The 15,931-nt window shown below is 34.3% G+C and overlaps 3 long non-coding RNA genes across 9 annotated transcripts in view; 1 reads left to right on the forward strand and 2 right to left on the reverse strand.

The window, feature by feature from the left end:
* The window catches only part of LOC136838091 (uncharacterized), a 30,431-nt gene extending 29,624 nt beyond the window's left edge, over positions 1-807 (reverse strand). The window contains exon 1 of the long non-coding RNA XR_010852860.1: positions 674-807. This is a non-coding gene — a long non-coding RNA (uncharacterized lncRNA). The remainder of the gene's footprint in view (positions 1-673) is intronic.
* The window catches only part of LOC136838088 (uncharacterized), a 174,848-nt gene that overhangs the window by 71,123 nt on the left and 87,794 nt on the right, over positions 1-15,931 (reverse strand). The window lies entirely within an intron of this gene.
* Positions 703-15,931, forward strand: part of LOC136838087 (uncharacterized) — a 147,327-nt gene continuing 132,098 nt past the window's right edge. The window contains exons 1-2 of the long non-coding RNA XR_010852850.1: positions 703-843; positions 878-946. This is a non-coding gene — a long non-coding RNA (uncharacterized lncRNA). The remainder of the gene's footprint in view (positions 844-877; positions 947-15,931) is intronic.

Below are 15,931 nucleotides of genomic sequence, written 5' to 3' on the forward strand. Positions count from 1 at the left end.
TCTCTCCAGGAAATCTGTTCTTATTCAAAGACACTTTGAAATGTCCTTTATACAGAAATATTGCTGTATTCTTGTTCTTTCATATGAAAATTACTCTCTCTCTCTCTCTCTCTCTCTCTCTCTCTCTCTCTCTCTCTCTCTCTCTCTCTCTCTCTCTCTCTCTCTCTCTCTCTCTCTCTCTCTCTCATTGAACTTCCAGTATTAGGACAGAAGTATATAGAGTTGCTTTTCCTATTGATATATCTGTAATTTGTATATTTATTTTATTTGAAGGTCAGCCTTTCTCTCTCTCTCTCTCTTATTGAAATGTTGTAATAATGGTTTTTATTTTCAGTGTAATGACACTTTAGTAGTTGTCCTTATTGAATTGTTGTAGTAATGTTATTTAATCTATATTTACAGATTGATCCTGATGTTGCAACCCAGAGAGAGAGAGAGCAAAAGAGGAACCCAGGTGATATCAAGAGAACGAGGAGAGGCAAGAGGATCGCCGGTAACCTTCAAAACCTAAATAAGATGCCGGTAATCCAGGGCAGTTAAAAAAAAACCTTTTCTGGACGCCTCAACTTATACACTCAAATTTAATCAAATTTTAGAATTTTTAATTTTTTTTTTTTTTTTTTTTTTTTTTTTTTTTTTTGGTTTTGGTGGGGGTGGAGTTGTGGCCCTGGACCTGGCTGGGCAGGATCTGGCACTGGACCTGGCTGGGCAGGATCTGGCACTGGACCTGGCTGGGGTTGAGGGGAATGTGGTTTGGGGTCTGGAATGGGCCCTCTAAATTTGACATTGTAATGCTACTCTTATGTAAGGTTCTTTTTGAATGTAATGCTACCCATATGTAAGGTTCTTTTTTTTTGTAATGCTACCCTTATGTAAGGCTCTACTTTTTTTTTGTAATGCTACCCTTATGTAAAGTTCTTTTTTTGTAATGCTACCCTTATGTAAGGTTCTTTTTTTGTAATGCTACTATGTAAGGTTCTTATTTGTAATGCTAAAGTTCTTTTTTGTAATGCTACTCTTATTGTAAAGGTTCTTTTTTGTAATGCTTTTTTGTAAAATTTTCTTTTTTTTAATGCTACTCTTATTGTAAAGGTTCTTTTTGTAATGCTACTCTTATTGTAAAGGTTCTTTTTGTAATGCTACTCTTATTGTAAAGGTTCTTTTTTTTAATGCTACTCTTATTGTAAAGGTTCTTTTTTGTAATGCTACTTTATTGTAAAGGTTCTTTTTTGTAATGCTTTCTTGTTTGTAATGCTACTCTTATTGTAAAGGTTCTTGTTTGTAATGCTACTCTTATTGTAAAGGTTCTTTTTTAAATAAACTGTCAAGTATTCATAATTATTTAATTTTCCTGATGAATTGAATGGTGAAATTCCTGAAATTATCAACTGAATGGTAATTCAATGAGGTACTGAATGACAAGCAAACTGCATTTGAGTGTTTTATTTAACCAAAGGTCACACAGTCATCATAGTTCATATACAGAGAATACTGGCTGCCCAAGACAGCACCAGCAGAGAGACATGTTACTCCTGTGACAGCTCACTAGAGACTGATGGGGGCTCCTTGAGTTCACCTTCTATATATACCCTGGATGGACAGTTGCCATGAGTTGCCTGTTAGGATATCTCCAATGAATTTTTGGAGATAGTGCAAATTTTGAGGTGGAAGTGGGCCAAGAAGGCAGGTGGTGCAGTGGGTAGGAGAGGTTGGAAGGTCCTTATGAACTCCTCCACAACTGGCCAGGGATGAGATCCCCAGCCTCAATACCTCCTGGAAAGAGAGAGACATTAATTAATTAAATTTCTGCTGAGTAATTGTACTTCTATATACACTAGCTACTGGCTATTACTGCTTGCTAATGCTACACTAGAAGAGAATGCTGGATGAACTAAAGGCAACTGGTAATTCTGCTTACTAATGCTGTGAATACTAGCTGAACTGAAAGCTGCTACTGATACTGGTTACTGCTTAGTAATGCTACACTTGTAGATGAGTTACTAGGTAAGGCAAGTTACTGTTTGCTGGTCAGTCATGCTATGCTAATGAACTGTACAAGATAGTGAAGACAAATGAAGCTATTTCATATGCAACTTATTGGGAAATTTACTGGACATACAAGCTGAGAAATTTAAAGGAGAGACAAGGTATACAGAGAAATTTGATGGAGATTTTTGAAAGGTAGGAATGTTGGGAAAGAAGCAGCAAAATTTGATGGGAAAGAAGAAAATTTGATGGATATATGCTATTTCATATGCAACTTATTGGGAAATTTACTGGACATACAAGCTGAGAAATTTAAAGGAGAGACAAGGTATACAGAGAAATTTGATGGAGATTTTTGAAAGGTAGGAATGTTGGGAAAGAAGCAGCAAAATTTGATGGAAATAAGAAATGCAACTTGATGGAAATATGCTATTTCATATGCAACTTATAGGGAAATTTACTGGACATACAAGCTGAGAAATTTAAAGGAGAGACAAGGTATACAGAGAAATTTAATGGAGATTTTTGAAAGGTAGGAATGTTGGGAAAGAAGCAGCAAAATTTGATGGGAAAGAAGCAGCAAAATTTGATGGAGATATGCTATTTCATATGCAAACTTATTGGGAAATTTACTGGACATACAAGCTGAGAAATTTAAAGGAGAGACAAGGTATACAGAGAAATTTAATGGAGATTTTTGAAAGGTAGGAATGTTGGGAAAGAAGCAGCAAAATTTGATGGGAAAGAAGCAGCAAAATTTGATGGAGATATGGTATTTCATATGCAACTTATTGGGAAATTTACTGGACATTCAAGCTGAGAAATTTGAAGGAAAGACAAGGTATACAGAGAAATTTGATGGAGATTTTTGAAAGGTAGGAATGTTGGGAAAGAAGCAGCAAAATTTGATGGGAAAGAAGCAGCAAAATTTGATGGAGATATGCTATTTCATATGCAACTTATTGGGAAATTTACTGGACATACAAGCTGAGAAATTTAAAGGAGAGACAAGGTATACAGAGAAATTTGATGGAGATTTTTGAAAGGTAGGAATGTTGGGAAAGAAGCAGCAAAATTTGATGGGAAAGAAGCAAAAATTTGATGGAGATATGCTATTTCATATGCAACTTATTGGGAAATTTACTGGACATACAAGCTGAGAAATTTAAAGGAGAGACAAGGTTTGATATTTTTGAGAGAAATTTGATGGAGATTTTTGAAAGGTAGGAATGTTGGGAAATTTAAAGCAGAGAGACAAAATTTGATGGGAAAGGGAAAGAAGCAGCAAAATTTGATGGAGATATGCTATTTCATATGCAACTTATTGGGAAATTTACTGGACATACAAGCTGAGAAATTTAAAGGAGAGACAAGGTATACAGAGAAATTTGATGGAGATTTTTGAAAGGTAGGAATGTTGGGAAAGAAGCAGCAAAATTTGATGGGAAAGAAGCAGCAAAATTTGATGGAGATATGCTATTTCATATGCAACTTATTGGGAAATTTACTGGACATACAAGCTGAGAAATTTAAAGGAGAGACAAGGTATACAGAGAAATTTGATGGAGATTTTTGAAAGGTAGGAATGTTGGGAAAGAAGCAGCAAAATTTGATGGGAAAGAAGCAAAAATTTGATGGAGATATGCTATTTCATATGCAACTTATTGGGAAATTTACTGGACATACAAGCTGAGAAATTTAAAGGAGAGACAAGGTATACAGAGAAATTTGATGGAGATTTTTGAAAGGTAGGAATGTTGGGAAAGAAGCAGCAAAATTTGATGGGAAAGAAGCAGCAAAATTTGATGGAGATATGCTATTTCATATGCAACTTATTGGGAAATTTACTGGACATACAAGCTGAGAAATTTAAAGGAGAGACAAGGTATACAGAGAAATTTGATGGAGATTTTTGAAAGGTAGGAATGTTGGGAAAGAAGCAGCAAAATTTGATGGGAAAGAAGCAGCAAAATTTGATGGAGATATGCTATTTCATATGCAACTTATTGGGAAATTTACTGGACATACAAGCTGAGAAATTTAAAGGAGAGACAAGGTATACAGAGAAATTTGATGGAGATTTTTGAAAGGTAGGAATGTTGGGAAAGAAGCAGCAAAATTTGATGGAAATAAGCAGCAAAATTTGATGGAGATATGCTATTTCATATGCAAACTTATTGGGAAATTTACTGGACATACAAGCTGAGAAATTTAAAGGAGAGACAAGGTATACAGAGAAATTTGATGGAGATTTTTTTGAAAGGTAGATTTGTTGGGAAAGAAGGAATGTTTGATGGGAAAGAAAATTTGATGGGAAAAGCAAAAATTTGATGGAGATATGCTATTTCATATACAACTTATTGGGAAACTTACTGGACATACAAGCTGAGAAATTTAAAGGAGAGACAAGGTATACAGAGAAATTTGATGGAGATTTTTGAAAGGTAGGAATATTGGGAAAGAAGCAGCAAAATTTGATGGGAAAGAAGCAGCAAAATTTGATGGAGATATGCTATTTCATATGCAACTTATTGGGAAATTTACTGGACATACAAGCTGAGAAATTTAAAGGAGAGACAAGGTATACAGAGAAATTTGATGGAGATTTTTGAAAGGTAGGAATATTGGGAAAGAAGCCGCAAAATTTGATGGGAAAGAAGCAGCAAAATTTGATGGAGATATGCCATTTCATATGCAACTTATTGGGAAATTTACTGGACATACAAGCTAAGAAATTTAAAGTAGAGGCAAGGTATACAGAGAAATTTGATGGAGATTTTTGAAAGGTAGGAATTTTGGAAAAGAAGCAGCAAAATTTGATGGGAAAGAAGCAGCAAAATTTGATGGAGATATGCTATTTCATATGCAACTTATTGGGAAATTTACTGGACATACAAGCTGAGAAATTTAAAGGAGAGACAAGGTATACAGAGAAATTTGATGGAGATTTTTGAAAGGTAGGAATGTTGGGAAAGAAGCAGCAAAATTTGATGGGAAAGAAGCAGCAAAATTTGATGGAGATATGCTATTTCATATGCAACTTATTGGGAAATTTACTGGACATACAAGCTGAGAAATTTAAAGGAGAGACAAGGTATACAGAGAAATTTGATGGAGATTTTTGAAAGGTAGGAATGTTGGGAAAGAAGCAGCAAAATTTGATGGGAAAGAAGCAGCAAAATTTGATGGAGATATGCTATTTCATATGCAACTTATTGGGAAATTTACTGGACATACAAGCTGAGAAATTTAAAGGAGAGACAAGGTATACAGAGAAATTTGATGGAGATTTTTGAAAGGTAGGAATGTTGGGAAAGAAGCAGCAAAATTTGATGGGAAAAAAGCAAAAATTTGATGGAGATATGCTATTTCATATGCAACTTATTGGGAAATTTACTGGACATACAAGCTGAGAAATTTAAAGGAGAGACAAGGTATACAGAGAAATTTGATGGAGATTTTTGAAAGGTAGGAATGTTGGGAAAGAAGCAGCAAAATTTGATGGGAAAGAAGCAGCAAAATTTGATGGAGATATGCTATTTCATATGCAACTTATTGGGAAATTTACTGGACATACAAGCTGAGAAATTTAAAGGAGAGACAAGGTATACAGAGAAATTTGATGGAGATTTTTGAAAGGTAGGAATGTTGGGAAAGAAGCAGCAAAATTTGATGGAAAGAAGATTTGATGGATATATGCTATTTCATTTGCAACTTATTGGGAAATTTACTGGACATACAAGCTGAGAAATTTAAAGTAGAGACAAGGTATACAGAGAAATTTGATGTAAGTTTTGAAAGGAAGGAATGTTGGGAAAGAAGCAGCAAAATTTGATGGGAAAGAAGCAGCAAAATTTGATGGAGATATGCTATTTCATATGCAAAATTTAAAGGAGAGACAAGGTATACAGAGAAATTTGATGGAGATTTTTGAAAGGTAGGAATGTTGGGAAAGAAGCAGCAAAATTTGATGGGAAAGAAGAAAATTTGATGGAGATATGCTATTTCATATGCAACTTATTGGGAAATTTACTGGACATACAAGCTGAGAAATTTAAAGGAGAGACAAGGTATACAGAGAAATTTGATGGAGATTTTTGAAAGGTAGGAATGTTGGGAAAGAAGCAGCAAAATTTGATGGGAAAGAAGGAGCAAAATTTGATGGAGATATGCTATTTCATATGCAACTTATTGGGAAATTTACTGGACATACAAGCTGAGAAATTTAAAGGAGAGACAAGGTATACAGAGAAATTTGATGGAGATTTTTGAAAGGTAGGAATGTTGGGAAAGAAGCAGCAAAATTTGATGGGAAAGAAGCAAAAAAATTTGATGGAGATATGCTATTTCATATGCAACTTATTGGGAAATTTACTGGACATACAAGCTGAGAAATTTAAAGGAGAGACAAGGTATACAGAGAAATTTGATGGAGATTTTTGAAAGGTAGGAATGTTGGGAAAGAAGCAGCAAAATTTGATGGGAAAGAAGCAGCAAAATTTGATGGAGATATGCTATTTCATATGCAACTTATTGGGAAATTTACTGGACATACAAGCTGAGAAATTTAAAGGAGAGACAAGGTATACAGAGAAATTTGATGGAGATTTTTGAAAGGTAGGAATGTTGGGAAAGAAGCAGCAAAATTTGATGGAAAAGAAGCAGCAAAATTTGATGGATATATGCTATTTCATATGCAACTTATTGGGAAATTTACTGGACATACAAGCTGAGAAATTTAAAGGAGAGACAAGGTATACAGAGAAATTTGATGGAGATTTTTGAAAGGTAGGAATGTTGGGAAAGAAGCAGCAAAATTTGATGGGAAAGAAGGAGCAAAATTTGATGGAGATATGCTATTTCATATGCAACTTATTGGGAAATTTACTGGACATACAAGCTGAGAAATTTAAAGGAGAGACAAGGTATACAGAGAAATTTGATGGAGATTTTTGAAAGGTAGGAATGTTGGGAAAGAAGCAGCAAAATTTGATGGGAAAGAAGCAGCAAAATTTGATGGAGATATGCTATTTCATATGCAACTTATTGGGAAATTTACTGGACATACAAGCTGAGAAATTTAAAGGAGAGACAAGGTATACAGAGAAATTTGATGGAGATTTTTGAAAGGTAGGAATGTTGGGAAAGAAGCAGCAAAATTTGATGGGAAAGAAGTAGCAAAATTTGATGGAGATATGCTATTTCATATGCAACTTATTGGGAAATTTACTGGACATACAAGCTGAGAAATTTAAAGGAGAGACAAGGTATACAGAGAAATTTGATGGAGATTTTTGAAAGGTAGGAATGTTGGGAAAGAAGCAGCAAAATTTGATGGGAAAGAAGCAGCAAAATTTGATGGATATATGCTATTTCATATGCAACTTATTGGGAAATTTACTGGACATACAAGCTGAGAAATTTAAAGGAGAGACAAGGTATACAGAGAAATTTGATGGAGATTTTGAAAGGTAGGAATGTTGGGAAAGAAGCAGCAAAATTTGATGGGAAAGAAGGAGCAAAATTTGATGGAGATATGCTATTTCATATGCAACTTATTGGGAAATTTACTGGACATACAAGCTGAGAAATTTAAAGGAGAGACAAGGTATACAGAGAAATTTGATGGAGATTTTTGAAAGGTAGGAATGTTGGGAAAGAAGCAGCAAAATTTGATGGGAAAGAAGCAGCAAAATTTGATGGAGATATGCTATTTCATATGCAAATTATTGGGAAATTTACTGGACATACAAGCTGAGAAATTTAAAGGAGAGACAAGGTATACAGAGAAATTTGATGGATATTTTTGAAAGGTAGGAATGTTGGGAAAGAAGCAGCAAAATTTGATGGGAAAGAAGGAGCAAAATTTGATGGAGATATGCTATTTCATATGCAACTTATTGGGAAATTTACTGGACATACAAGCTGAGAAATTTAAAGGAGAGACAAGGTATACAGAGAAATTTGATGGAGATTTTTGAAAGGTAGGAATGTTGGGAAAGAAGCAGCAAAATTTGATGGGAAAGAAGCAGCAAAATTTGATGGAGATATGCTATTTCATATGCAACTTATTGGGAAATTTATTGAACATACAAGCTGAGAAATTTAAAGGAGAGACAAGGTATCCAGAGAAATTTTATGGAGATTTTTGAAAGGTAGGAATGTTGGGAAAGAAGCAGCAAAATTTGATGGTAAAAGAAGTAGCAAAAGTTGGTGGACATATGGTATATCATATGCAACTTATTGGGAAATTTACTGGACATACAAGCTGAGAAATTTAAAGGAGAGACAAGGTATACAGAGAAATCTGATGGAGATTTTTGAAAGGTAGGAATGTTGGGAAAGAAGCAGCAAAATTTGATGGGAAAGAAAAGCAGCAAAATTTGATGGAGATATGCTATTTCATATGCAACTTATTGGGAAATTTACTGGACATACAAGCTGAGAAATTTAAAGGAGAGACAAGGTATACAGAGAAATTTGATGGATATTTTTGAAAGGTAGGAATGTTGGGAAAGAAGCAGCAAAATTTGATGGGAAAGAAGCAGCAAAATTTGATGGAGATATGCTATTTCATATGCAACATATTGGGAAATTTACTGGACATACAAGCTGAGAAATTTAAAGGAGGGACAAGGTATACAGAGAAATTTGATGGAGATTTTTGAAAGGTAGGAATGTTGGGAAAGAAGCAGCAAAATTTGATGGGAAAGAAGCAGCAAAATTTGATGGAGATATGCTATTTCATATGCAACTTATTGGGAAATTTACTGGACATACAAGCTGAGAAATTTAAAGGAGAGACAAGGTATACAGAGAAATTTGATGGAGATTTTTGAAAGGTAGGAATGTTGGGAAAGAAGCAGCAAAATTTGATGGGAAAGAAGCAGCAAAATTTGATGGAGATATGCTATTTCATATGCAACTTATTGGGAAATTTACTGGACATACAAGCTGAGAAATTTAAAGGAGAGACAAGGTATACAGAGAAATTTGATGGAGATTTTTGAAAGGTAGGAATGTTGGGAAAGAAGCAGCAAAATTTGATGGGAAAGAAGCAACTTATTGGGAATTTGATGGAGATATGCTATTTCATATGCAACTTATTGGGAAATTTACTGGACATACAAGCTGAGAAATTTAAAGGAGAGACAAGGTATACAGAGAAATTTGATGGAGATTTTTGAAAGGTAGGAATGTTGGGAAAGAAGCAGCAAAAAATTTGATGGGAAAGAAATTTGATGGAGATATGCTATTTCATATGCAACTTATTGGGAAATTTACTGGACATACAAGCTGAGAAATTTAAAGGAGAGACAAGGTATACAGAGAAATTTGATGGAGATTTTTGAAAGGTAGGAATGTTGGGAAAGAAGCAGCAAAATTTGATGGGAAAGAAGCAGCAAAATTTGATGGAGATATGCTATTTCATATGCAACTTATTGGGAAATTTACTGGACATACAAGCTGAGAAATTTAAAGGAGAGACAAGGTATACAGAGAAATTTGATGGAGATTTTTGAAAGGTAGGAATGTTGGGAAAGAAGCAGCAAAATTTGATGGGAAAGAAAGAATGGATATTTGATGGATATGCTATTTCATATGCAACTTATTGGGAAATTTACTGGACATACAAGCTGAGAAATTTAAAGGAGAGACAAGGTATACAGAGAAATTTGATGGAGATTTTTGAAAGGTAGGAATGTTGGGAAAGAAGCAGCAAAATTTGATGGGAAAGAAGCAGCAAAATTTGATGGAGATATGCTATTTCATATGCAACTTATTGGGAAATTTACTGGACATACAAGCTGAGAAATTTAAAGGAGAGACAAGGTATACAGAGAAATTTGATGGAGATTTTTGAAAGGTAGGAATGTTGGGAAAGGAAAGAAGCAAAAATTTGATGGGAAAGAAGGAGAGCAAAATTTGATGGAGATATGCTATTTCATATGCAACTTATTGGGAAATTTACTGGACATACAAGCTGAGAAATTTAAAGGAGAGACAAGGTATACAGAGAAATTTGATGGAGATTTTTGAAAGGTAGGAATGTTGGGAAAGAAGCAGCAAAATTTGATGGGAAAGAAGCAGCAAAATTTGATGGAGATATGCTATTTCATATGCAACTTATTGGGAAATTTACTGGACATACAAGCTGAGAAATTTAAAGGAGAGACAAGGTATACAGAGAAATTTGATGGAGATTTTTGAAAGGTAGGAATGTTGGGAAAGAAGCATCAAAATTTGATGGGAAAGAAGTAGCAAAATTTGATAGAGATATGCTATTTCATATGCAACTTATTGGGAAATCTACTGGACATACAAGCTGAGAAATTTAAAGGAGAGACAAGGTATACAGAGAAATTTGATTTGATGGAGATTTTTGAAAGGTAGGAATGTTGGGAAAGAAGCAGCAAAATTTGATGGGAAAGAAGCAGCAAAATTTGATGGAGATATGCTATTTCATATGCAACTTATTGGGAAATTTACTGGACATACAAGCTGAGAAATTTAAAGGAGAGACAAGGTATACAGAGAAATTTGATGGAGATTTTTGAAAGGTAGGAATGTTGGGAAAGAAGCAGCAAAATTTGATGGGAAAGAAGTTGGGAGCAAAATTTGATGGAGATATGCTATTTCATATGCAACTTATTGGGAAATTTACTGGACATACAAGCTGAGAAATTTAAAGGAGAGACAAGGTATACAGAGAAATTTGATGGAGATTTTTGAAAGGTAGGAATGTTGGGAAAGAAGCAGCAAAATTTGATGGGAAAGAAGCAGCAAAATTTGATGGAGATATGCTATTTCATATGCAACTTATTGGGAAATTTACTGGACATACAAGCTGAGAAATTTAAAGGAGAGACAAGGTATACAGAGAAATTTGATGGAGATTTTTGAAAGGTAGGAATGTTGGGAAAGAAGCAGCAAAATTTGATGGGAAAGAAGCAGCAAAATTTGATGGAGATATGCTATTTCATATGCAACTTATTGGGAAATTTACTGGACATACAAGCTGAGAAATTTAAAGGAGAGACAAGGTATACAGAGAAATTTGATGGAGATTTTTGAAAGGTAGGAATGTTGGGAAAGAAGCAGCAAAATTTGATGGGAAAGAAGCAGCAAAATTTGATGGAGATATGCTATTTCATATGCAACTTATTGGGAAATTTACTGGACATACAAGCTGAGAAATTTAAAGGAGAGACAAGGTATACAGAGAAATTTGATGGAGATTTTTGAAAGGTAGGAATGTTGGGAAAGAAGCAGCAAAATTTGATGGGAAAGAAGCAACAAAATTTGATGGAGATATGCTATTTCATATGCAACTTATTGGAAAATTTACTGGACATACAAGCTGAGAAATTTAAAGGAGAGACAAGGTATACAGAGAAATTTGATGGAGATTTTTGAAAGGTAGGAATGTTGGGAAAGAAGCAGCAAAATTTGATGGGAAAAAAGAAGCAAAATTTGATGGAGATATGCTGTTTCGTATGCAACTTATTGGGAAATTTACTGGACATTGAAGCTGAGAAATTTAAAGGAGAGACAAGGTATACAAAGAAATTTGATGGAGATTTTTGAAAGGTAGGAATGTTGGGAAAGAAGCAGCAAAATTTGATGGGAAAGAAGGAGCAAAATTTGATGGAGATATGCTATTTCATATGCAACTTATTGGGAAATTTACTGGACATACAAGCTGAGAAATTTAAAGGAGAGACAAGGTATACAGAGAAATTTGATGGAGATTTTTGAAAGGTAGGAATGTTGGGAAAGAAGCAGCAAAATTTGATGGGAAAGAAGCATGATGGAGATATGCTATTTCATATGCAACTTATTGGGAAATTTACTGGACATACAAGCTGAGAAATTTAAAGGAGAGACAAGGTATACAGAGAAATTTGATTGAGATTTTTGAAAGGTAGGAATGTTGGGAAAGAAGCAGCAAAATTTGATGGAGATATGCTATTTCATATGCAACTTATTGGGAAATTTACTGGACATACAAGCTGAGAAATTTAAAGGAGAGACAAGGTATACAGAGAAATTTGATGGAGATTTTTGAAAGGTAGGAATGTTGGGAAAGAAGCAGCAAAATTTGATGGGAAAGAAGCAGCAAAATTTGATGGAGATATGCTATTTCATATGCAACTTATTGGGAAATTTACTGGACATACAAGCTGAGAAATTTAAAGGAGAGACAAGGTATACAGAGAAATTTGATGGAGATTTTTGAAAGGTAGGAATGTTGGGAAAGAAGCAGCAAAATTTGATGGGAAAGAAGCAGCAAAATTTGATGGAGATATGCTATTTCATATGCAACTTATTGGGAAATTTACTGGACATACAAGCTGAGAAATTTAAAGGAGAGACAAGGTATACAGAGAAATTTGATGGAGATTTTTGAAAGGTAGGAATGTTGGGAAAGAAGCAGCAAAATTTGATGGGAAAGAAGCAGAAAAATTTGATGGAGATATGCTATTTCATATGCAACTTATTGGGAAATTTACTGGACATACAAGCTGAGAAATTTAAAGGAGAGACAAGGTATACAGAGAAATTTGATGGAGATTTTTGAAAGGTAGGAATGTTGGGAAAGAAGCAGCAAAATTTGATGGGAAAGAAGCAGCAAAATTTGATGGAGATATGCTATTTCATATGCAACTTATTGGGAAATTTACTGGACATACAAGCTGAGAAATTTAAAGGAGAGACAAGGTATACAGAGAAATTTGATGGAGATTTTTGAAAGGTAGGAATGTTGGGAAAGAAGCAAAAATTTGATGGGAAAGAAGCAAAAATTGATGGAGATATGCTATTTCATATGCAACTTATTGGGAAATTTACTGGACATACAAGCTGAGAAATTTAAAGGAGAGACAAGGTATACAGAGAAATTTGATGGAGATTTTTGAAAGGTAGGAATGTTGGGAAAGAAGCAGCAAAATTTGATGGGAAAGAAGCAGCAAAATTTGATGGAGATATGCTATTTCATATGCAACTTATTGGGAAATTTACTGGACATACAAGCTGAGAAATTTAAAGGAGAGACAAGGTATACAGAGAAATTTGATGGAGATTTTTGAAAGGTAGGAATGTTGGGAAAGAAGCAGCAAAATTTGATGGGAAAGAAGGAATGCAAAATTTGATGGAGATATGCTATTTCATATGCAACTTATTGGGAAATTTACTGGACATACAAGCTGAGAAATTTAAAGGAGAGACAAGGTATACAGAGAAATTTGATGGAGATTTTTGAAAGGTAGGAATGTTGGGAAAGAAGCAGCAAAATTTGATGGGAAAGAAGCAGCAAAATTTGATGGAGATATGCTATTTCATATGCAACTTATTGGGAAATTTACTGGACATACAAGCTGAGAAATTTAAAGGAGAGACAAGGTATACAGAGAAATTTGATGGAGATTTTTGAGAGATTTTGAAAGGTAGCAAAAAATGTTGATGGGAAAGAAGCAGCAAAATTTGATGGAGATATGCTATTTCATATGCAACTTATTGGGAAATTTACTGGACATACAAGCTGAGAAATTTAAAGGAGAGACAAGGTATACAGAGAAATTTGATGGAGATTTTTGAAAGGTAGGAATGTTGGGAAAGAAGCAGCAAAATTTGATGGGAAAGAAGGAGCAAAATTTGATGGAGATATGCTATTTCATATGCAACTTATTGGGAAATTTACTGGACATACAAGCTGAGAAATTTAAAGGAGAGACAAGGTATACAGAGAAATTTGATGGAGATTTTTGAAAGGTAGGAATGTTGGGAAAGAAGCAGCAAAATTTGATGGGAAAGAAGCATTTGATGGAGATATGCTATTTCATATGCAACTTATTGGGAAATTTACTGGACATACAAGCTGAGAAATTTAAAGGAGAGACAAGGTATACAGAGAAATTTGATGGAGATTTTTGAAAGGTAGGAATGTTGGGAAAGAAGCAGCAAAATTTGATGGGAAAGAAGCAGCAAAATTTGATGGAGATATGCTATTTCATATGCAACTTATTGGGAAATTTACTGGACATACAAGCTGAGAAATTTAAAGGAGAGACAAGGTATATAGAGAAATTTGATGGAGATTTTTGAAAGGTAGGAATGTTGGGAAAGAAGCAGCAAAATTTGATGGGAAAGAAGCAGCAAAATTTGATGGAGATATGCTATTTCATATGCAAATTATTGGGAAATTTACTGGACATACAAGCTGAGAAATTTAAAGGAGAGACAAGGTATACAGAGAAATTTGATGGAGATTTTTGAAAGGTAGGAATGTTGGGAAAGAAGCAGCAAAATTTGATGGGAAAGAAGGAGCAAAATTTGATGGAGATATGCTATTTCATATGCAACTTATTGGGAAATTTACTGGACATACAAGCTGAGAAATTTAAAGGAGAGACAAGGTATACAGAGAAATTTGATGGAGATTTTTGAAAGGTAGGAATGTTGGGAAAGAAGCAGCAAAATTTGATGGGAAAGAAGATATTTGATGGATTATGCTATTTCATATGCAACTTATTGGGAAATTTACTGGACATACAAGCTGAGAAATTTAAAGGAGAGACAAGGTATATAGAGAAATTTGATGGAGATTTTTGAAAGGTACGAATGTTGGGAAAGAAGCAGCAAAATTTGATGTTAAAAAAGGAGCAAAATTTGATGGAGATATGCTATTTCATATGCAACTTATTGGGAAATTTACTTGACATACAAGCTGAGAAATTTAAAGGAGAGACAAGGTATACAGAGAAATTTGATGGAGATTTTTGAAAGGTAGGAATGTTGGGAAAGAAGCAGCAAAATTTGATGGGAAAGAAGCAGCAAAATTTGATGGAGATATGCTATTTCATATGCAAATTATTGGGAAATTTACTGGACATACAAGCTGAGAAATTTAAAGGAGAGACAAGGTATATAGAGAAATTTGATGGATATGCTATTTCATTATTGAGAAATTTGATGGAGATTTTTGAATAGGAATGTTGGGAAAGAAGCAGCAAAATTTGTTAGGAAAGAAGCAGCGAAATTTGATGGAGATATACTGTTTCATATGGAACTTATTGGGAAATTTACTGGACATACAAGCTGAGAAATTTAAAGGAGAGAAAGGAAATTTGATGGAGAGAAATTTGATGGAGATTTTGAAAGGTAGGAATGTTGGGAAAAGAAGCAGAGAAATTTGAAAATTTGATGGGGGAAAGAAGCAGCAAAATTTGATGGAGATATGCTATTTCATATGCAACTTATTGGGAAATTTACTGGACATACAAGCTGAGAAATTTAAAGGAGAGACAAGGTATACAGAGAAATTTGATGGAGATTTTTGAAAGGTAGGAATGTTGGGAAAGAAGCAGCAAAATTTGATGGGAAAGAAGCAGCAAAATTTGATGGAGATATGCTATTTCATATGCAACTTATTGGGAAATTTACTGGACATACAAGCTGAGAAATTTAAAGGAGAGACAAGGTATACAGAGAAATTTGATGGAGATTTTTGAAAGGTAGGAATGTTGGGAAAGAAGCAGCAAAATTTGATGGGAAAGAAGGAGCAAAATTTGATGGAGATATGCTATTTCATATGCAAACTTATTGGGAAATTTACTGGACATACAAGCTGAGAAATTTAAAGGAGAGACAAGGTATACAGAGAAATTTGATGGAGATTTTTGAAAGGTAGGAATGTTGGGAAAGAAGCAGCAAAATTTGATGGGAAAGAAGGAGCAAAATTTGATGGAGATATGCTATTTCATATGCAACTTATTGGGAAATTTACTGACATACAAGCTGAGAAATTTAAAGGAGAGACAAGGTATACAGAGAAATTTGATGGAGATTTTTGAAAGGTAGGAATGTTGGGAAAGAAGCAGCAAAATTTGATGGGAAAGAAGCAGCAAAATTTGATGGAGATATGCTATTTCATATGAAACTTATT

This window comes from Macrobrachium rosenbergii, unplaced genomic scaffold (assembly GCF_040412425.1).
Source record: "Macrobrachium rosenbergii isolate ZJJX-2024 unplaced genomic scaffold, ASM4041242v1 13917, whole genome shotgun sequence".
NCBI lineage: Eukaryota > Metazoa > Arthropoda > Malacostraca > Decapoda > Palaemonidae > Macrobrachium > Macrobrachium rosenbergii.